The 24,627-nt window shown below is 37.5% G+C and overlaps 1 long non-coding RNA gene across 2 annotated transcripts in view; it reads right to left on the reverse strand.

The window, feature by feature from the left end:
• LOC147825189 (uncharacterized) overlaps window positions 1–24,627 on the reverse strand; it is a 69,759-nt gene that overhangs the window by 32,773 nt on the left and 12,359 nt on the right. For both annotated transcript variants that reach the window (XR_015441392.1, XR_015441393.1), the window contains exon 2: window positions 23,994–24,092. This is a non-coding gene — a long non-coding RNA (uncharacterized LOC147825189). The remainder of the gene's footprint in view (window positions 1–23,993; window positions 24,093–24,627) is intronic.

The following is a 24,627-nucleotide window of genomic DNA, read 5'->3' on the forward strand; positions in this document are numbered from 1 at the left end:
GATTGATGGGCATTTAGGCTCTTTCCAAAGTTAGCTATTATAAAGTGTGCTGTGGCCCGGGGATTTAGCTCAGTGGTTTCACAGCCTGCAGTGCAAGCGCAAGGACCTGAGTTCGATCCCCGGTACAAAAAATAAATAAATAAATAAAAATAAAAATAAAGTGTGCTTATATAAGATGGGTGTGCATATATCAGTGTGGTGTGATGCTTGGTATCTTCCCAGTACTTCCGTGAGTGGAAAAAATCAGTCAAATTATTGAGCAGCTCACTCAGTATAACAATCTCCTATTAAAAATATGTTTGCCTGGAATATTTGAGAGTTAGCCTCCCATGCGGTTCTTGTTCTGTGCCAATGTTTAAAATGTGTTAATTTTCAAGACTAATTTTACATTACTCAATAAACTCTCCCACTAAAATTAATACAGGAACCAAAATTATCCTGAATATCTTGCTAAAATAATACACATATCTTTATCTTTTCCTTCCATTTTAAATGATTGGCTCTTTTCATTCTGTAAAGTAAGGACCAAATTTGTCCAATTCAAGGTATACACTCTAATCCTAATAATTGGCATAAACAACTCGCTGAATAAAGAGAAAACATCAAAAGCAAAATTTTAAACTCTTGGAATCAGTTTAAACCTTAGTCATTCCAGCCTTCATTAGATTATATATATTCCGGGTGATTCCAGTGATCTGCAGCAATATTTGAAGTAAGATCTAGTCAGTGTATTTTTTCCCAGCTCAAAATGTTTGTCTCTGTGTTATAGAAAATGTTTCTCTCTACTTCTGTAGAATATACAAGGGTGATCAAAATATACAGTGAATGTTTAAATAAAAGTATTCATTATGATGAAAACACATAATCATTGATCTCCCTCAAAATATTCCCCCTAAATTTGAACATGATTTTTTTGCTTTTACAATTTAATCACTGATATGGACTGTTCATTATCATTCTGTAATAATCTCAGGTAAATAAAAAAAAGTTTGTTGAAAGATTATTTGGAAAAATTGAAAAGGTAAAACAGAAAATTGTATTCAGTCATAATTTTATGCAGAGATATTTTTGACTCAAAATTTGCTTCTTTTCATTCTGGTCTTTATTTATATAACTATGCATATGTAATTTGGATAGACATTGGTATCCTATTATATGTACCTATTTTCTTACAAAGAGAATCATTATTTTATTTATTGTTTGCTTACTAGTTAGTAACTGGGTTCATGTTATGGTTTATTGTAGTTAAGAGTTATTTAATAAAATTGTTTTTTAGGGCGGGGATTTAGCTCAGTGGTCCCACTGCCTGCCTTGCAAGCACAAGCACCCAAGTTCAATTATTGGTACCAAAAAAAAAATTGGTTTTGAGTATGGTATGCAAACATGTTTTTAAATCATTATTTAACATATTTTAGTTTCTTGCAGTGTCTTCATGAAAAAGTGCTATTTACATTGAGTACCTGTATGTGACTTTATTCTTTATACCTCATGCATAAATCTAATGGTTATTTGCATTGTTAAGGGTTCTGATATAGTTCACCTTTTGGGAAATTTGAAATATTTTATTTCTCTTTAAGCAACATAAAAATTGCCTAAGATATAATAACAAAAAACTAAACAATGGGAGAATAATCACAAGATATAAAAAGAGCAAGAGGGCTGTTCTCGTAATACTGGCTTTGGTGGAAGTTTACATGTGTAACTAAGTAACAATAGAGCCTTCTTCCATGAGTCAAAATGAGAATGCTATTCATCCTCCTCCTGGTCCTCATTCTTGTACTGACATTTTCACTTGTCCTTAATTTCAATGTAGAAATCGCTCTAAAATGAAGGTTAAGTTTTTAGACCATGCACTAATTTTTTTCACAGTTTTTCCATCTTTTAATGTGACCATGTATAATATTTTCATCCCAATGCAATATTGTGTTATAGGCTTGAATACAATCTCAATTTTATACCCGTGCTTTTAAGAATGCAGAGAGGGCCAGGGCTTTAGCTCAGTGGTTTCGCTGCCTGCTGTGCAAGCGCAAGGACCTGAGTTCAATCTCCAGTACCAAAAAAAAAAAAGAATGCAAAGAAAAGTCCTTGTTGTAGGACATCATATAACAGTACAGTCAAGAATGTTTGTTTCCAGTTATTTTTTACGTTAAAATGTTATCATTCATATTGGGTAGCCCAAACTCACGCATTTGCTTTATTTATTGTTTATTGGTATACTTTTAGAACCCAATATGATGATATTCATTAATGGGAATTTGTACCTTTACGTGATATATCTTGGTTCTTATTTTTTCCCATTCTCATGCCTTCCCTTAAACCCCTCCATCCCTTCCTGTTTACAAAGACTTTGTTTCTATTTTTTCCTTTTCTCATATTTTTTCCTTTCCCTTCTTTCTTCTCCCCTACCCCTCTTAGTTCTCCTTCCAAATTAGGCTTTTACTTGCTATTTCACATTATCTATTATACATTTTGATCCTTATATATACTTTCAGGTTCTCACACCAGAGAAACTATTCAGTATTTACACCTGTGTGTCTTGTTTGTTTCACTTAGTTTTGGATTTGTAAGAGGAGATAATTATTCTTTCTAATCCTTCACTGTTTGCTGCTTTGAGAACTGTATCCTTATTATTGATTAGTGCAGGCTGCCTTAAGTTTAAAAACTATTTTTAAACACTAGCTTTCAAATACAAGGGAAACCCAATCACCCTAAAAATGAGGTTCTGATATTTTTCTGCAGAGATGATATGTGTTGAAATGGTATTACAGCTCTCTGTGAATGTGTGCTCTATTAAATAAACTTGCAGATCAACCCCACACCCCTAAAATAATATGGCCTCAGCTTGCATCGATTTAGCTATAAATGTCTCTAGTTTCTCACTCTTCATGGCTGAGTAGTACTCCATTTTATTAAAAAAAACAACAATACAACTTCTTTATCCAGTCTCCAGTTCATGGGCAATTGGGCTGTTTCCAAGTTTTAGCTATTACAAACTGTGCCACTCTGAACATGGGTGCAAAAATATGACTGAGGTATGATTCTTTTAACTCTGTTGGGAAGACACCTAGCAGAGGAATAACTGGGTTAAATGGGACCTCTAAACCTAGTCCTTTGAGGTATCTCCATATTGATTTCCACAGTGGTTGCACCAGTCTGAATCCCCACCAATATTGGAGAAGGGTTCCTTTCATCCCACATCCTTTCCAGCATTTATTGTTGCTTGAGTTCTTGATAGCAGCCATTCTTTCTTGGGAGAGTTGGAATATCATTGTTATTTTCATCTGCATTTCTCAAATGACCAGTGGTGTTTATCATTTTTTATATGTTTCTTTGCTGCTTTTACTTTTGGTCTGAGAAATGTCTGTTCATTTCAGATGCCCATTTTTGGATTGGTTCTTTAAATTTGGGAGGTCCGATATTTTTAAGTTCTTCATATATTCTAGAAGTTCTAGATATATTCTAGATAGTAGTCCTTTGTCTGCGGAAAAGCTGGTAAAATTTTTTACCACCTTGTAGGTTGTCTCCTGGCTCTGTTGGTGGTTTCTCTTGCAGTGCAGAGGCTTTGTAATGAGATGAGATACCAGTTGTTGATTCTTTGTGCTAATTTCTGTGCTACTGAGGTTTTGTTGATATAATCTTTTACTATTCCAATGTCTTCAAGAGTTCTATCTAACCTATTTTCCTACAAGTTTAGTGTTTCTGGTTTAATATTGAGATCTTCTATTCACTTCGATTTTACTTTAGTGTGTGGTAAAAGTTATGGGTCTACTTTTAATCTATGGCAGGTTGAAATCCAGTTTTCCCTGCACAATTTATTAAAGAGGCTATCTATCCTCCAGTGAGGGTGGTTGGCTCCAAAGTCAAAGATGAAGTGGCTGTGTATTTCTGGATTTGTTTCTGCATTGCCTAATCTATTCCACTGATCCTTAGTTCTGTTTCTTTGCCAGTTCCATGCTGTTGTTATCACAGTGGCTTCATAGTATAGTTTCAAGTTGAGGATTGTGATACCCCCTCTCACGTCTTTGTTGCCTAGAATTGCTTTTGCTATTCTAGGTCTCATCTGTTTCCAAATGAATTTTTGGATTGTTTTCTCTAGTTCTGTGAAATATACTCTTGGGATTTCAATTGGGATTGCACTGAATCTACATAGCAGTTTTAGAAGTATGCCCATATTCACTATACTGGTTCTTCCTACCCAGGAACAAGTGATGTCTTTCCATTTTCTTATATCCTCTTCAGTCTTTTCTTTCAGATTCACACAATTACATTTAAATCAACAGCTTATGTATTGTGTAGAATTTTGCCTGAGAATAAGTATTAATCAGAAGGACAATTACTTCCTGTTAAATGATGGCACACCCAAAATAACTGAAACACATGAGCTCATTAATATTATTAGTAGTAGATGAAAATCCCATAACCTACATAGACTGGCTTCTTTAATTAGAGAAAACCAGTGGTAATTTGTTTCAGGCATATTGTAGGTTTCTAATCCTCAAGGCTGAACATCATTCAGATTCATGTATACATCATTGTTTATCATATGATAAAATTTACTAGATGGAAAAACTCCCAAACATTAGTCATTTGCAGCAATCACTCTACTTTGTTTAGCTATGGGTAGAGTCTGTTAAAGTTAAGACAAGGTAGGTCTTTTAGAAGCAAATAAATGGTATTGGTGATAGAAAAGCATGAATCATTTCGGCCATCAATATTACTCTGGATTACAATGTACCAGTTCCTTCTTAAGTGTTTAATTGGTATTTACTTAATTTTTACACTTCTAACCCAATATGAATTTAGGCTATTTATACAGTAATGGGCATATTCACCTCACTGAACCTTATTATTGTCCAGGTTCTGTCACCTGTTGGTGGAACTCTTGCAATTCCTGGAACTAAATTTGCAATTCTTGGAAACACTCCCCACTACTCTATATGCTTGCCTTCATCTCTCCCTTTCATCCCTTCAGCTGATCCTGCACATTGTTCAGGGGTCACCTCCATTATCAAGCACTCCATGATCTCTGCTGGAATTTACTTTAACTTTTACTGTCTTCCCTTCTGGTAATACTTTCCCCACAGGCTTTATCTACTTGCTCTAGTCTCTCTATCTCAGTGGAATATAAAGACTTTGTGTTGTAGAAACTGTCAACTTAGCTTCTCTTTATATCCAGCACTTCCCTCTGGTGCATGGTAGTCACTTGATAAATATTTTTTATAGAATGATTGATTCTTAAGATTTACACCATGCAAGAGTTAATTAACCTTCCTGAATTCTCAAAGGATTCCAGATTTTAGATTTTTCTGTGAAAATAATGAAATGAAGATACTTGAGATGGTATAGAAATATGAGTTTACAATTCTCAGGACATTTTATCCCACTATCATACCTCTCACATTGAAGCAAACTTTCTGAATGAGGAATGGAGAGTCATCTCCCAGTAAAATGCAAACTTAGAGCAAATTTATAGCAAATAGATATGTGAATATTAGGCAAGGATTTGGCAGGTTTTGTGAAAAGTCCTCTAGTAAAATGAAAATTTGATAAGAAAAGCAAGGAGACTCCAAATCCACGAGCTTTGCCTGGACATATATCAACTTTCCCTATCATTTGAAACAATGTCCTATGGCTTGCTGAATGGAAAAAAAAATAGACAACCAAAAGACTGAGAGAATTTTAACATTAATATACTGTGGAATTTCCTGAAATGAATTGAAATAATGTAGGCAAGGTATGCATATATTATACATACTGTAATTAATGTTTTAAAATATACTTAAATAAATCATATGAGTAAAATTTCAGCTCTAATATTACTTAGTATATTTATAATCACAAATAATTTCTTAATTTATCCAGAACAGAATCAAACATGGATTTATTTTCTCTTCAAGTCTGCAAAAGTAAAATAAATTTCAAACTTCTTAAGCTCCACAACCAATCACAAATGCCATACCTGTAGAGATGGCTTTCCTGGGGGTACTCACCATAAATTTTATTTTTTTGTAATGGGGATCGAACTCAGAACCTTGTGGTTGGGAGGCAGGTGCCAGAACCACTGAGCTAAATCCCTGGCCCTACTCACCATAATTTTAAAAATAAAAAGCTACTCCCTTGATCCCAGTAGTATTTTGAAGTGAATTCTGAGGTTTTAGAGAGTAAGTTTGAAATCCTAGCAACAACTATTACATGTAGCTCATACTAAAAAATTGCCAAACTATCATGCACATATATACTTCCTTATGTATATGAAAGTAATAGATGGAAAACTTTTACAAATTATTAAAATAGAGATTTGTGCTCCCTCTCAATTTATTTCATATATTCTGTAATTGAAATGTAGTTTTTGTAAAATAAAGTATGAGGTAACTAGATATATGTTTATTTTCAAAAAGATTTTAGTAATGAAGGCTTATGATTTTATATATTTGTTGATGAATAATGTAGATTGAAAAAGCCCAATTTAGAGCATTTAAATAGATATTGTAATTCATACATCAGAAAAATGATCTGCACAAGTTGAAATAATTTCCACAATTCTCCATAAAAAGTCATTCCAGTAATACAATTACACACAAACTTACCTAGACCTTCATTTAAAACTGATTCTACTAAGGAAAAGTTAAAATAAAGCACATGAAATATATTTATTATGCTGTTCAAGAATGTCAGTTGATCACCTAACTCTGACAGAATAAAAGGCACATAGGAAGGAGGGAATTGAATCTTCATTGAGTTTTCCATATATGAGGACAAAACTGAAGAAGAACCTTTACACAAAGGGTAATTAGAGCAAATGAGCTAGCACTGCACAATAGGGAACAGTGGCTCCTGCAAGAAGGACATTCAACATTGACTCTCATAGGTTTTATTTCATGTTTCTTATTCAAAACTGTATATCTACTGGTCTTTGTGAGGTTATCAAAAGATATTACTCAAAGGGTTTTTTCAGTGGTGAATATTATGTCTACAATGATTTTGGAATTTCATAGAGGCAGTAATTGACTCATTTTGTGCCAACATATTCAAAATGGCATTTACTCAAATATGTAGAGTAAGCTTCAAATTGAATATCAGGTAATTTATTGGGATCAACAAGGAAGAAAGCTGATGTTGTCAGGATAGCCACCACCTCTGTGGCCAAGTGGATCCATGATTGTCTTTTTGTTGGTCAAGTGGCTGTATTCTGTGAGCCACATCAGCACTTTTCTACAGCTTCCAGGGACAAAATAGCATATAGCTTCTTCAGCAGAAGGACTAAGGTCCACTTCATACGTATCTTGTCACACTGTAAAGCTTCTAGAGTTGGGTTTTATTCTCTATTTACTCATGGTTATATCCAAAGGCAAATCAATCCAGAAGTTAAAGTAAAACTCTTACTTCAAAGTAAAGAAATACTATGAACTCCCTCTTCATGTGGATTTCAGATGAACAAACAGAACCTAGAATCCTTCAGAGTTATAAAAGTTTGTTTGTTCCCTTAGTTTAGTACCTGATATTTTACACTAAGTTTTGACTTGTCATTTAAGGTCATCTGTTTTTCATATACATTCTGTGGTACTATCAAGAACAATGATAATCAAATCTTTCTTATACCTTTAACATCCTTTACATAGAACTAGAGATCAAATGATAACATAGCTGAATCAGCATTTCTTGAATGCTGTGAGTCAGGGGTATTTTAAAACAAATTTTCATGTTAGAAAATACATATACTATATGACATGATTTTGGAGTATGTAATTCAATATTTAATAGTTTATCCACTGTATTGTGCAATTCTATTTTGTATCCAGTTAACTACTTTTCTTTTGATTGACTTCACTTCATATTCCTATAACAAAATACTTGTGACACATCACATTTTAACTAAAAGAAGTTCATTTTGCATAAGTTTCTGGTGCCTTGAAAGTCAGAGGTTTTGTAGAACAGATTGTGCATAACTGGCTGTGGGAGAATTTTGTCATCAATTTGCTGTGCTCTACACAGAACCTTGTGGGAGAGTGTTCATGCCTTTCCCCACTGGATAACTTATCAGTCTCTTGATTAAGTCAATTCACCCTAATGAAAAGAAGTTTTCTTGGAATTGTTGGTTATTCATATACCTAATTCCTGCCAATTAAAAAAATTATATATTATTATTAAAAATAATGAACTCTTATTGCTCAATTTATTCTCTCCATGTTAGTCAGCTTCATGCTATAGTGTCAAAATACCTGAGAAAATGAAATTCTAAGTTGGAAAGTCTTATTTTCACTGAAAGCGTTGGAGTTTTCACTAGTCATGTGTCACCATCGTTCTTGGGCCACTGGTGAGAAAGTATGTTCATAAAGGCCCTTTGTCTTATGGCTGAGAAAAAGAAAGTGGAAAAAGAAGAGCTAGGTTGCCAATGTTCTCTACATTGGGCATGATCAATGAAAACTTCCTTCCACTTGACCCTACATACTGTGTTCTACAGCTTCCTGGTAGTGCTCTGGTGAGGGGCCAAGGTATGGATGCATGCACTTTTGTGGGATAGCCAAGAAAAAACTATAGCATACCTCCATACTTCAAAGTGGAAAAAGGTATGGGAAAGCCAAATTATTCATTGTCACTATATCAAAACTATATACAGTAAAACTTTCATTTGTGAACAGTTCTTTCTGAGGACATGATTGTAACTTAAAGTACTCACAAATCAAAGTGATTTCCCACTGAGAAATAATAGAAACTCAGAAGACTAATTCTATGACCACCACATGTTCATATATAAAAATTACAATACTGTAATATAATAGAGAATATAAAGAAAAATGAAGAAATTAACCTGCAATTACATATGGAAACATCCAGAGTTGGTGTGAGTGAGACAAGATACAGGATGGTGCTTGTGTAGGATGACTTTTATTATCACTAAGGAATCACTGCTAACTATTGATTCAGTGTAATCTTTTTCTTCTCATGAAATTTAATAAGGAACCTATCCAATGACCCTATCTTTTGCCTTTTTAAAAAGAATTATAAGAAACATGACATTGCATTTTCATTAAATAGATACATCACTCACATAGCTAGACCCTTAGCTACATCCAAGCAACCTAAGGTGGTGGTATTTCACAACATTTTGCACTGTTTCCCATATCTCACTAATCATAATTGAAGTGAGGGACTCCTCTGGCTTTTTGTCCTCCTCTTCTACAGATGTCATTTCCGGGGAGAGGTTCACCAATAATCTTGCAGGAGTGATGGATCCAGGGGCCATGTTTTGTCACTTTAACTGCAGTGGAGGTGGAAAAAACCACCATATAGTGACCGTCCCAATGTGTCTAGTGCTTTGACAAGTACCTAGGTCTCAAGGCTCATGGGTTGGAGTGGGTCCAGTGTGTTGTTTGGCTCAAAGCTGACAGGATTTGCTGGAATGGGCTAGGGATATCACTTGCCTGAAGGGTCCCTTGGTTTTCCCACTGATGAGGATACTGTTTCTGTGGATGGTTCTCTCATGCAGAGGTTCAAAGGGAGGCAGACCCTTGAACCTGGGCATATTTCTGGCCTGCATAAGGCCACAGTTAAGAGCTGTTTCTAAGGTGCCTTACATTCTTCTGCCTACTATAGCAAGTGTCTTTTGAGTATACCATTAGCTCATCCTACCTGTCCTGAAGACTAGGGGATCTAAGCACAATGAAGCTGATATCAATTCCTCAAATAATTTGAGAATTCCTGGGTAACTACTGAGTGGGAGGTGCACTCATCATTTTTTTGGAGATTCTGAGTAACTCCAAATCCTGGAAAAATCTCACAGAGAAGGATCTTGATCACTTCTCAATCTTTTTCATTTTTTGGTAGAAGTGCCTTCAATAAAACTAGTGTGGGAGTAAACTAGGAATAATATGAATTGGCTATATCAGTGTCTTGGCATGTTGGTAAATTCAATTTGCATTCTTCATATGCATAACTGCTTCAATATTTCACTTCTGTAGTCCTATTCAGGCATTGGGAGGATTGTTCCTTAGACATACTTCACATTATGTTGTGTCAGTGCATCTAGCCCTTCCCCTGGGAAGGATTTGGTGACTGAAGTATGTTTTTCCATCCTAGATAACAGATATCATGGTTACTCTTAATTACCGTCCATGCTAAGATTCACCATAGAAAGAAGTGACCCATTGGAGTGGCCTATAATCCTTTAGAAATAAGAGACCATCTCTGGTTGTAGGCCGGCAGAATATCCCTATCAGAATAAGCAGAGAGTCTTGTACATTATAGCTTAGTGGAGGACAAGATATAGCATTCTGGCTGCTGACAAGTGGCTCCCTTTGTCTCTTCATTGGCCTTTCTACTGCCCACATCAATAAAATGTGCTTTTCCTTGATCTCTTGGGCAGTGAATAACTATCACTTTTTGAGGCAAGTGAACAGCTTCAATGAGTTCTAGAATCTCTGAAATATGGGAGTCCTGTTGAAGTTTTCAGGCTCCATTCCTTCTAGATACCAAAATGAGCATGGACCACATAAAATGCATAGTTGGAATCAGTATAGATGTTTACTCTCATCTCTTGTCAATATCACACTTTAGTGAGTGTAATGACCTCTGGCTTTTTAGTCCTTGCATTGTAAGGTAATGGACATGACTCCCACATGGCCAATCACTACATACCCTGCATTTCTAAGTACCTCTTGAATGAAGGAACTGTTGTGAGTGATCAGTTCATCCTCTGAGTTACTTAGAGAATGATTAGATGATCCTCTCCTCAGCTTTTGGGTCTGGATAAGGACCTTTGTGCATATGTGATCACATTTGCCCTGTTCTTGAGGATCATGCAGGAAGGTTGGAGGATTCAGACTCTAACAAGTTTCAATATTTAGATTTGGGCCTTCTAACAAGAGAACCTGATATTTGACAGTTAATGAATCAGAGATCCAGGGGTGGATTGGGGCATTCACAAGTCACACATTATCATGGAGGGACTTGATTATAGGAGTCCTTCCTTGGCTGAGCTCATGAGCATGCAGTATTACTATGCTTGCTGCTGCTAAGCTCATAAACTGGCTGGCCATTATCTGGCCTCAGGAACTAGTTCCTTGTAAACTAAGCTAGCAGTTGATGGATAGGCCATAGTACTCCCAAAGCCTATACCTGTGTTTCAGCAAGAAAAGGACATATTTATTTTGAGTTATGAATCCCAGAGCAGGACCCTTTCACAGGATCACTGTGGCACTAGAATGCCAGTTTGGCCTCTTATTTTTGGACAAGAAGTTGGGTTCCTGCATCCTGGATCTCTTTGAGAAGGTGATAAAGTGGTCTAGCTTTCTCAAAATATCCTGGAATACAAATTCTACAAAACCAAGCCAGCCTTGAGCAGGTTCCCAGCTGTTTGACATGTTTAGGCAAAGGAAGGCTTAAAGTGGGGGGGACCTATCTGATGTCAGTGCCCTTCTGCCTACCCAAGTAATTGATCTTGTATTGACAAATATGGCTCTTCTCTTGGGACACCTTATAATCTTGAGAGGCTAGAAATTTAAGGTTGGTTTCAGTTCACTTCCATGTTTAGGTCTCTCCATCTGCACAGAGCATCATATCATGCACATACTGCAAGAGAGTATTACCTCCTTCTTTCCACTCAAGACTTGTGTTAGGTCTAGGCCAAGGACATGAGGACTCTCTCAGAATCCCTGTGAGAGGACTCTCCACATCAACAGTCCCACACTGATGAGTGGATCCTCAAAGGCAAAGAGGTGCTGAATTTCTTGTGTCAAGGGAACACAAAAGAAAGCTTCTTTAATATTCAAAACATTAAAAAAGCAGGCCAAGGCCAGAATTTGCATCAACAAATTTTAAGAACTGGGCATGACCGGATCCACTGGCAGCACTGACCCATTAAAGAGGTATTGAACTGATCTGCACCTGTTAGGACCCTTCCACTCCATTCATAGGCACATTATAGGTACTGAGAACTTCTTATAAATGTCCCTTCTTGTTTAATCTCTGAATTATAGGCTTCAATCCCTCTCTCTCTTCAGAGAGAATGAGAAAGAGAGTGGGGTTTAGAGATGAATCTTAGCAGGCAAAGCTGTCTTTGCCCTCCCCACTGTGTGTTCATCTCTCCACACAACTGGGTCCACATATAATTCCTGGAGGGCAAGAATTTCCATAGAGTTACCTCCATGAGGAAGCAAGATTTGAACTTGTGCATTGGACAGTTGATCTCTTTTCAACAATGGGGCTGGGATTTCAAATATTATTATAGAGAATGAACAAACTGTAAATCTCTCCAGTGGCCTGTCCCAAGTACAGAGGTATATCTTTCCAGAGGATATCCTGAGACACCCTGGACTATAGCCTTGCATGTAGAGTGTTGGCAAGGGGAAAAGGCAAGAGCAGAAAACCTGGCACCAGTATTAATGAGAAAATCAATGAGCCTGCTCCCCTGTTTTGAGTCCGATCCTGGACTCCTTTTTGTGAACATGAGTTAAAGGGCCTGAATATGGAACCCTGTGGACATTCACTGTGAGTGTTCCTGACATTGAATGGGCATTTCCACTTGTCCCTCAAGAAAGTAGAACTGGGACTGGGAGGTTAACATTAGTTTCCTATTGTTATGAATAGTTCTTTTCTAAAATATTTTGGCTTCTTGAAATGACACCAAAATTTGTGCTCATTATGTGGGTGGTCTCAAAGAAGAGCCACTATTTTCTCATGCCTTTCCTTTGTTACCTGTTGAATTTTTCTCTTCTTATTGTAAAAGAACTGCATAGCATTTTGCGGATGATCACCCAGTCATAAATAATCCTTGTTGGGACTGGCTGACAGCTTTTAAAGTTTGTGGTAAATATCAAAGGTGGATTAGGTAATAAATCTGCCCTTGAGTATGACTTATCCCTCTCCAATATTAGAGTCTATGAGGGTATGTTTGGGCATAGTTTCCTTGAGCATTTATAAAAATACTATTGGGAATTTCTTTTTTTCCCAATAAATCTGTCCCAGCTTAGCATAATTTCCTTGCTTGACTCTTACTGGTTTTAGTCCTTTAATCTAATACAAAAGAATAAAGAGGCTTTCCCCAGTGAGTGTTTGATAATTTCAGTGGTGCTTGAAGAATGGACAGGTCTCCCCTCCTAGTAGCCTATAGGATCTCTTTGCCTTCACCTGCTTCATTTCTTGTATGTCTATGACTCTTCTAACAGGCATTTCTTATCCTCACTGTGGTTCCCAGAACTCCTTCCCTATTTCCACAGTTCAGAGTCTCACTTCTGAGGAACATTATGTCCTTCCAAGTAAGTTTGAACAGAGAGGTGATTCTTTTGAAAGCCCAAACATTCAACAGGATTATCCATGAAGTCCTCAAATCCTGCTTCATTTATCTAATCTCTGCATTAGTGAATAGGAGTAGTTTGGGTTCTGCTCTGACATTGGTATTGACTGGCAACAAGTTAGCTACTAGGGCATTGGACCTGATTTCAGAAAGGGGAGGGCAGAGCCTGGAGCCTTAAAATGGAATCTCTCCTGACTGAGAAAAGGGGATGGGATTGGAAACAAATCAACTAACTGAGGAGGGACAATGAAACATTGAGAGATCCCCTCAGGGTGTTTTCTGAGAGCAAAGAACAAGTGGACAAAAGCAACTTTATTCTACATCCCTTCCTTTTTGTAAAACAGGGGCATTTAGCATATAGTATTGTAAATTAGAGCCTTGTTTTAGTTAACGTTCTCATTGCTGAGAAAAAAATACTTGGAACTCAAAGTTAAAGGAGGAAAAGATGATTCTGGCTGACACCTTGTACAGGTTTCAGTTAATATATGCCTGGGTTCGTGGCAGGGTGGCATAACAAAAGAGAAACTGTTTATACCGGGCAGAAGGCAGGAAGACCACAAGGATTTGGAGAAAAAGGAAGGCCAGCACCCTGCCTCTCCCTTCTAGGCTACCCACAGCCTACTTTGTGTGGTGCCACCCGTAACAAGGGTGGATCTTCCTATTATACATACCCTCAATTAGGCAAAACCAATCAGTGGACTAATTTAGTAATAATACATCTTCAGTCTCACCATCACACTCCCTAGATCCAGCCACCTTTCAAAAGCCAACCCCTCCCCATGACTGTATGAAGCTTTGGGGAAACATCAAGAAACAAGACATAATTCCTCCTCCTGGCTACACTTCTCAATCACGTAGGGGTTATCCTGGCCAGAAATTGGTATAATAAAATATTGGGGCCCTCTTCCTAAAACTTTGGGAATCTAATTGTTCCAAGTCTTTAAATTGCCAGCAAGGGTGAGCATGGTGGAATTGTTAATGACATGGTTCCCACCTGGAAAAGGGAAGGAGAGAAAGACTTGGTGTAGGAAAGAGATAGAACACTCTCTGTCTCACCAGGAGGACCAAGTGTATGTTTTATCTCTCATCCTGGCTTCCCTTACCATGATTGGATCTCATCCACAGTAGACACATGCATGGGCTTGGATCCAGCTTTTATAGTCCAGTTCTTATTTGGAAAGAGACAAAGGACTCTCCATCTTGCCAGGAGACCAAGTGAGGCATTGTACACACAACTTGGCTCCACTTCTCACTGTCAGGGCTTGAATGCACTATACTCATACATGGGCTTAGAACAAGCCTTGTATAGGGAAAGAAATACTGTGTTTGAACAGAGATAGAGAACATTCCATATTACTGTGAAGATCAAGTGCAGCCTTGTTCTCCCATCCTGACTCCTCTTACCACAATCAGGGCTTATCTGTAATATACCCAGGCATGGGCTTGGAGCTAGCCATTCCCACTTTTGTCTTTTCTCCCCTGATAAGTTAACTGGGGCTCAGTGAACCATCTTGTGTTCCCAGTAATGATGCTTACAGCATGACTCAAACACAGAGAGCTCCCAGAGATCCTTTCTTTTCAAAAGGTTAGGATGGCTGTTAAAGCAAGATTCCAAAGTAATTGAGGCTTATTTGTTCCTGTGGGAAACCAGGATATGCAAGGTCTATCTAAGGACAGCCTAAGTTTATTTGCTTGCTTTCTAATTACCCCAAGAGTCTGAATAGAGAAGTTCCAAGGCATAGAGCAGGAAAAGGCTCCCAGGCACATTCCTCCCTATATATGCCCTATCTTTGTTGCAGTTATATAGAAATTGTCAGGGATAGTAGTTCCTGACAGAACAACTGGAAGGTGAGAAGGAGGAGATGGGAGGGGGTCCAGCTAGGAAGGGCCTGACTCCAAGGTCTAATTGTGTCTGGGTGGACAATGGCAAAAAGGACAGGATAAACTGGAAAATCTCACCCTGTGAAGGATATCTCTCATCTCTGGGATAGATAGAAGCTGGTAGTGTCCCAGAAGATATACTACCTTTGGGCCCCAGGGCAAAGGAGTCTGTAATATTTGTGTGCTATCTATTGATACACCAAGGCAATGCCCCTCACTATCTGGACAATGTTAGATTTTCTTTAAAATCCACTCTGAAAATTTTTATGTCTCAGTATCTACAACACACCTAGGAAACCCAAAGTTTAAAGCCTGAACCCATTGCCAGACAGTCACAAATTATACATTGGTGAAAGTGCAGATGACATTTCCCTCTCTGCCCAATGCATATAAATGCTGAGAGCCACAGCAAGAAGGGGAAAGACTTGGGGAAAGGAGAATTATGGTGTTTTAGAGATTGAGAGAGTGAGAGAAAAATAAACTACTGGGATCCTCAATTGTAAATCCATACACTTTATCAAGGAACTTGGATAGCATGGGCTATCACCTGATTGAACACTTGAATATGGAGAGATTGAGACATAATCCCAGACACCCAAAAAGGGAGCCATGGGCTCAGGCAGACTGAGTTTATGCCAGAGATGTGTGTGTGTGTGTGTGTGTGTGTGTGTGTGTGTGTGTGTGAGAGAGAGAGAGAGAGAGAGAGAGAGAGAGAGAGAGAGAGAGAGATTTAAGAAATCTTCCTCAGACTGAATAAGTATAGGACCTCACAGGGGTGTATGCTTTAGAAAAACCTTCCCCCTACTTCACCTGGAGGAAGGTCCTTTCCACTGTGTCTCAGGATTTAGTTTCCTATGCCAGCTCCACAAATGTAGTGGAGATCTCGGCATTATCCATGTAATGCTGGTTTTGGGTGTGTGCAAAATGCAAGAGTTGTGGGATCTGGAAGCCTTCCATCCAGATTTAAAAAGAAGGCCTAGAAGGCAAGGCAGTGTGCCCCTGAGAGGGAAGTGTGTGAAGGTGTGATTGTGAAGGCAAGGTTTGCTGTGGAGATCCCAGAAGTTGAAGAAGTCAGAAAGGTGGTTCATCTGAGGATAGCTGCAAGGAGGGAATAGAGCGAGCTCAAGAGAGAAGTCATGGAAACTACCACCACTGGAAGTGCCACAGGGGCAGAGCCTCCTGAGCCCTTTGGAGTTCACATCTTGCCACAGATTGCCTCAGATACTGCATATGGAACTACAGGACTTAATGTTTGCCCTGCTGGATTTTGGGCTTGCTTTCTTCCCATTCTTCTGTATCCTCATATATGTACCTTTTGAAATGGTAATGTTTATGTTGTGCCATTGTATGATGGACGTGTTTAATTTTCTTTTCATTTGTACACCAGCATACAAATAAGAGTTTCTTTTAAATCTCAGAGAGAACTTGGGTTTTGGACTTTCTGGCAATACTGAATCTTTTAGGACTTTGGGAATTCTTTGAGATGGATTAAGAAATTTTTGCATAAAGGAATATTCATTAGGGTCTTTGGGGGACATCAAGGGTGGAATGTAATCTTTGTGTCTACATGTCTCCCCAAAGCCTCATGCAGTAATAGTTGGGTTTTTTTAAGAAGTGGCTGAATCTAGAGTGTGTGATGCTGGGATATAGGGTGTGTAATTACTAAATCAGTCCACTGTTGGTTTTGGCACCACCTTAATCCTGACAGCCTAGATAGAGTATAAAATGCACAGGAAAAAACTGGTAAGATCATTTGCCTGCATACTCTCACCTGCCTGCTTGGCATGGATGATTTCTCTTCTATGATGCCCCTCTGCCATGAAACCCTGCCTTGAAGCCAGGCAACTATGGACTGAAACCTCTCCAAATTATAAGTCAAGTAAACCTTTGCCCTTTAACTATGAGTGTTGGGTATTTTGTCTCAGCAATGAGAACAGCAAATAAGACATTATCTAGAGAAGGAAATAAGGATTCTTACAGGATTTGTATTCAAGGTCACTTATGCTGCATCATGTCACAAGGTATATTCCTTTTTTCATGCCCTGAGCTTTCATGAAAAGCAAATTCAACATTATGGACTAGTTTATATGGAAAGGAAATTAGAGGGAAATAAAGTACTCAGGCTTCAGCATAGATATTACTGATTCCTTTTGGTGAGATTTATGGTAAAAATTGGGAGAAAAACAGACAGAAAGATTTAGAGAACTTGAACGTTTGGTGAAAAAAGCATATTCAAAATTATGACTTGTGAAAATGTAAAGATTAGCCCTATTAAAAAGAGTTTAAACAATTCACTGGGGGTAAAAGGAAAAGCACATTTAATACATCTCAGCAGTTTGCAAGATGCTACTTGTCATAACTACAAAGTTGTCAGTGTATAAAGTGGTTTGAAAAAGTGGTTTAGAAGGGAAACTTACAGAACCTGATATATTACCTATGAATGTTTCATCAGGTACCATTTGTTAGAGGGGTTATTTGTTTAAAATTGAGCCACAGAGCTATTATAAACAACTCCAGTTTATGGTTTCCAGGGTTACTCTCCCACAGTGACTGGGTGATAGACACCCATGGGACAGAGCCATGAAGTCGATGCAGGCTAGATGTATATCCTCTGAGAATCTGGTGCAGGCCTGGAAAAGACATGGACAACCACCAGTGCAGTTTTCAGAGGCTGCTGGACCCGAAAGTGCTGGCATAAAGTCCAGGGATCTGCTTAGCACCTGCGCTATGGCATCATCCTGTAGAGACCAATGGTCTGTTTGCTTTCCCTGCCTACCAAGTTGAGCAAGGCACATCCTGGCTCTGAAATTTGCACTTTCTGGGATGCATGGATAGAGAGTAGCTGGAGCAATGAGCACCTCACACAAAAGTAGGTCATAAAGCTGGGTGCACAAAACTGTGGCTTGCTGGATTCTAGTGTGTAGCTGCTGAACAGAAACCACACATTCAAAAATACAGAGGAATTTTTGACTCAATTTTTTCCACTTCTTTGGGTTTGTGGGTTGACTCCTTTCTTCCCTTCTTTAAACTTATTTTTCATTCCTTCTCATTTTTTTAATCCTTAATGAGCATCTCTCTTTTCCTTTGTTCATCTTTATCTTTTCTCTTAATTGTACTGAATACAATTAATATATCATTGTGCCTCAAATGGATACTCTTTCTCATTTTTTTCTCCTCCTTTCATTTTCCACTGATTAATTTTTCAAATTATGTTTTTTCATATCTTTTATTCTCATAGCCCAACCTCTGTATTTTTCCATGTACAATCATTATGCTTTATGGGTCTTTTATCCAGTAAAACCTATGCTATTACTATTGAATACTGTTCTATTTTTAGTGAAGGTACAGGTGGTGCATTTAGTAGATATTTACTGTATGACAATATGTGGTTTGTCTTAGTGATTATATTATAAGTTTAGATCTTTCTATGGTTAATGGTGGTGTGTTATTTGTGCTTGTGGTATGTCAATGTCCACAGGTTGCTTTTGCCTCTATTTGATTTCCTGATTTTATTACTATTGACAAAGTGACATAGTTGTTAATAATAACTGGTTTTCTTTTTATTTTAATATCTGGATCACAGCTGTGTCATTAATAATACTTTAACTCATTCCCAGAGACCTTGGACCTGGCAAAGAGACTGTAGCTTCTATTCTAAAATAAACAGGAGGCTTGGATCTTCAGAGCTTAATTCTCATAGTTAACCATGCCCAAAGCATCTCTAAACAGTAGACACTAGGGAGGACCTCACACTAGCGATAACAATTACAAACTTATATTCACTGAACATATGCATATCCAAATCCATGAAACAAACAGTACTGGACCCAAAGTATAAGATCAATGTCAACAACATTATATAAATGTGGAACATGAATCTTTTCCATCCCATGAGAAAATCTCAAAATAGGAACACAGGGAACTTGAAAACAAGGCAAAAATTACTTCAAAGCTCTTCCTCTCCAACACTGAATTCATAAATATCAAAGTTGATGAAATGCACACCCTACCTAGGTGCCCAGTCATGCAGAACAAACGCCGAAATAGCCTGCTGCAGACAGGCAGGTCTGTGCACTCCCTACCGAGGTCCTGAGTTGCTTGGAAGACACCCAGTCACCCCAGTGCAGACAGGCAGCCACCTGATTCCACACCACAAAGACGCAGAGGACACCAGACCACCAGACCAAGGTACTGAGTCCCACTGTTCCCGGCCCAGAGGGAGGGGCTTCTGAGCCACCATCCCACTGCTCCTGGTCCAGAGGAAGGGGTTTCCCAGCCACCATCCCTTTGGCTGCTCCCAGCCCACAAGAAAGGGATTTTGGGTCACCATCCCTACTGCTGCTCCCGGCCCCTGTCCCACCTCACCCAGCTCAGAGGAGGTAATCTGTGAAAGTGCTAATAGCCCCCCACCCCAGTCGAAATGAGAAAACACATAAATAAGTCTCAAAACCAGACTTCCAGATTACCTATAGCAACCCCAAAGGGAAATGAGGTGGAACACTCTGATACTCAACCACCTGGACCCACTGAACTGGCAACAAAAGGGGATCTGGAAAAAATGAAATCAGAAATAATTTCTCAGATAACAGGAGAAATTGTGTCCCTAGTGCAAGACATGATTAATAAATCTACAGAGGAGCTCAGGAACATGATGGAATCTCAACATAAGAAACAAATGGAATCCATAAAACAGATGCAAATAGATTTCCAGGACATGAAAAACTCCATTGAAAGTCTACACAGCAGAATGAGCCAATGTGAGGACAGAATTTCAGATATAGAAGATAAGATTGCAATTAGTGACAAGGAAAAGAAAAATTGCTTCAAAATTATAAGGGAACATGAGAAATCAATCCAGCAGCTGCTAGATGATGCAAAGAAGAATAACATAAGACTGATTGGGCTCAATGAAGAAACAGGAGAGAGTGCAGATGACATAAAAAGTCTCTTCACAGAAATAATGGCAGAAAACTTCCCAAGCAGGGGAAAAGAGCTTGACATACAGATAAGTGAGGCATGTAGGACTCCAAATAGCCTTGATCAAAAAAATCTACACATAGGCATATAATTGCAAAGTTGATGAAATGACAGGCAAATGGTTATTGCAAAAATGACTCATGCATTCAAAATGGATACCAATAACAGCTGAATGAATTAAAGAAGAAAGTATATGTTAAAAACAAGCACTTTACTAGAGATAAAGGTTTGGAAAAGTATCAAGCAGAAACCTTAGAAATTAAAAGAACAATAAGTAAAGGATATAAACAGTTAAAAATAGATAAGTTCATGCACAAGAGAAAATATCAGGACTAGAAGACAGGGGGAAACTAGAGCATTCAGAAAATTGTGCAAAAAAACCCTATGAACAGAACATGTAACAGCTCTGCCAAAGACAACATTAAAAAAGACTCATAGATCCCAAGTAATGAGCTAAAAGACAGGCCACTGGAGTAAGAAAAGTATTCAGCAAAATAAGAACAGAAAATTTCTCAAATATGGAGAATAAAGTAAATACTAAGCTCCTGGAAGCATTTAGAACCTAAAGAGACATGATCAAAAGAGAATCCCTCCACAATATAATATAGTTATGATATCAAAAATTCAGAACAAACCAAGAATACTAAAAATTGAAAAGGACAAAAGCCAAATCACTCATAGTGACAAACCCATCAGAACAACACAGATTTCTCACCAGAAAATCTAAAGCCTGAGAGGGCAAAGAATGATATATTTTCAATTTCCAAATGAGCAAATAAAGCTGATCACCTAGGTTACTGTATTCTGTAAAGTTAGCCTTCATAACCAATGGAGTAATAAATTCTTACAAGATAAACATGAAGTAAAGGAACTTATGACCATTAAAACAGCTTTTCATGAATCAATAAAGGAAATCATACACACAGAAGAGAAAAAAAAACAGGAATAAAATGTGAGAAAGAACAAATCTCATTAAGAATGTAATATCTCCCTGCAGTAAATGTAATTATTATGTCCTGCAAAACATAATGTAAAAATGAATAATATAATTTAAAAGACAAAGGAGAAATATTAGTTCAGTAAGGCATGTAGTATTGTAATGTATGTTTGTCCACCAATTCACTTCAGTGATACTGCCTCAGTGAATTTGATGAGCAATGTACTAATTTTCTTAATAAATCTTAATAAAAATAAAAATATAAAGTAGACAAGTAAAGAAGAATCATAAATGAATTAAATGGAAATTCAACAAAATAACTGGAATCAGTATATACATTACTATAATTATGAATGTAAATGATATTAACTTTCTATGTAAAAGACAGAAATGTGAATTGGATTAGCACTGAAAAACCAAGTATATGTTTCAAATTGGAAAAACACCTTTCTGGGACAGATATACATAGACTGAAACAAAACTGATGAAAAGCCATATTCAATGCAAATAAAATAGTAAAACAAGAAGGATTAAAAGTACTTGTACTCAGTTGAGCAGACTTAAAGATAAAATTAGTCAGAAGAGACAAGGGTCACTACATTATAGTAAAAGAAACAATCCACAAGAAAATATAGTGCATATAAGTATTATTCATGGAATATCATTAAAAACACTCCATTGTAAAGACTAGATAATCTTCAATGTAATAACAGTGGGTGGTGTTAATTCCTATTACCCGCTCTTACAGAGAGGTCATCCATGCCAGGAAAAGAAGAGGAGGAAGAGGAGGAGGAGAAGGAGGAGAAGGAGGAGGGAAACAACAGTGTTAAACTGCTCTCTTAGTCATTTTCTTCTCATTCAATACATGACACCTACAACTTATAAAAAGAGGTTTTTTTGGCTCACATTTCTGTCCAAAATTGGTTGTCTCCAAAGCAGCATTGCATGGCAGCAGGTCATGGTGAAGGAGAGTTGCTCACAGCATGGCAGACAAATGGAGAGAAAGGAGGAGCTTGGCAGGGAGATAAACACTTCCAGGCCAAACTCCCAGTGACCCATCTCCTCAGAGAATTCTCCTGCTGTCAACAGCTGGCTAGCTATTCTGCACCCCCATAATCCAATCACCTTACAGGTATATTCTGTTTTGGGGTCATTTTAGGTCTAATTCATAATAATCACACTATAGATCAAATTGATGTAAGACGTATAATTTTGCATCTCACAACAGCACAATGCAATATCTAGCAGGTCATGAAAATTTCTCCAAAATACTGCATATTTTATGACATTAAATATTTAAAAATATAAATAATCATTTTTGTCTTATTCTATCATAATGAAATAAAACTAGAAATCAAGAGCAAGTAAACATACAGAAACTATATGAACATAGCACACAACATTTATTATTAGAGAATTTTAGAACCCTTATAAAAACATTATCCTGGGAAATTTTGCATATACATATAATGTAGATCCTTTGCACTTTCCTTTCCCATCTCATCACTCCTTTTCCCCCCAGTCTCCCGATCCTCTCCCATCTTCACATAGAAATGAGACATAACAGTGCTAAAATTAATATGCAAACACAGAAGGCCCAGGATACCTAAGGGAATTCTAGCAAGCAGAACAATGCTGGAAGTACAATAATATGTGGAAGTAAAATAAAATGCCTAAAGAGTCTTAGTAGTAAAAGCATATACTTTCACTAAAAGCAAAAAATATAATTTTACAGATAGAATTGAGGACACAAAAATATCCCTTGGAGATATACTTTTGACAATAGCTTTTAAAACATGGATTGAAGAAAGGACAATGTCATTAACAAATTTTGATGAGAAATTTTACATTCATAGATAGAAAGTTCCAATTAGAGCCCTACCTCTCATGCTCTTTCAAAAGAATCTGAAAAGAAATCAAAGAACTAAGATTAAGACCTGAATTTTGAAATTTCTAAGTGAAAACCTAGGGGAAACACTTCACGACATAGGCATAAATAATAATATTCTGAACAGAACTGCAATGGTTTGAGGGATAATATCAAAAATTGACAGATCAGATTGCATTAAATTGAAGTCATGTTTCATCCTTTTCTCTCAATGCGATACAGATAACACAGAGAACACTGTTCTCTTCTCTGCTCCACCCAAGGCTGCCTGCCAGAAAGGAGTAGAATCCGATAGGGATTCTGAACTTTGTGAACCCAGTACCTTCAGTGTGATTTTATTTTTCTCCTCTTTGATCAGCATCAGTAAATAAATGGGATCCAGAGGGTACATTCTAAAGTCTAATCTATGCAGTGTATATGTAGTGCACATACAGCACCCACCCACCCTTGAGCTAATGGCCTGGCTGACCATAATTTGGAGAGATTGTGCTCAGCTATAGGACATTTTGCGGATATTTTATAATATCCATGGAGGATGGTTAATCACCAAACTTTATTTTTGGCTTCTCAACTCCATTTTGCAGCCACTGTCCCTACTGCTTAATACACTCCTGATTTCTGTCTTAGTACTTTGTCAAATTCCCTCTCTAAAGAGATGACTCTAACTGCCCCAAGAGAGAAGGAACAAATGAGTGTTCTAACTGCTTCAAGTTGTATGGGGGCAGCAAGAAGGATTTGAGAGTCAAGGCATCCACAGGAAGGCTTGTCTAATGTCCTGTGATAGAAGTCAGGGTTAATCTCCAGAGTGGGTTTCAGCTGCATGGCTATTTGTATTTCAGTGGACTTCAGATAAGAGGAAACAAAGTGAACAAGAAAATTGAAAAAATAGCAGTACAAAAATAGAGAGGAGTGGTCAGGCTGTCAGTCCCGATATGCAAGCTTCTATAAGGGTCCAGGCCTACATCACAAGGATTTATATAGTGAAGGTAAGGCTTTAATCACTTCAGAGTCAGCCTCACCCTTAAAATGGCACCTGAGGTGGCTCCAGTCACTTCACAGGTCGTTACTCAAAGACATGTGCTTTTTCACAGCAATTGGGCCCACTGCAGATTTTCTTTCTGTTCCATAGGGAAAACAAACAAAGAAGGGCAATTTCAGTATACAGCTAAAGAATCAGTCAGGGAAGCTATGATGTCCTGTCAGGAAGAGGGAAATCACAGGAAAAGATAAATTACAGATTTTATCTGACTGACAAATGTACTTTCAGTTTCCAATTTAAATTAATGTTTAAATGGTGTGCTTAAAACATTTTTCTATATTGAATAGTCTTGAATTGTAATTATAGGGTTAATTTGCTGTCTGTACTTTCTGCTTGTAGACTTCAGATAACAACTTTAACTCAGGATTATACCAGTGTGCTTTACCAGCTTGTTATAGAAGATTTATACTAATTGAGACGGAGAAAAAATATTAAGAAATTCCAAAGTAGAAGAGATAAACTTTTGTTTCAGAGGTTTTTGTATGATAAAAGTTCGGTCTTCTTCAAAATATAAAAAGAGAGATATACAATGACAAGACTGGAAAGCATATATATGTTGAGAAAGTATGTGGAAGTGATTTATCACAGGAAATATGTATGTTTGTTAATTTCAC

Source organism: Heterocephalus glaber, unplaced genomic scaffold, assembly GCF_053883595.1.
Source record: "Heterocephalus glaber isolate CG9 unplaced genomic scaffold, H.glaber_assembly_v1.0 deba00001509, whole genome shotgun sequence".
In the NCBI taxonomy this organism is placed as follows: Eukaryota; Metazoa; Chordata; class Mammalia; order Rodentia; family Bathyergidae; genus Heterocephalus; species Heterocephalus glaber.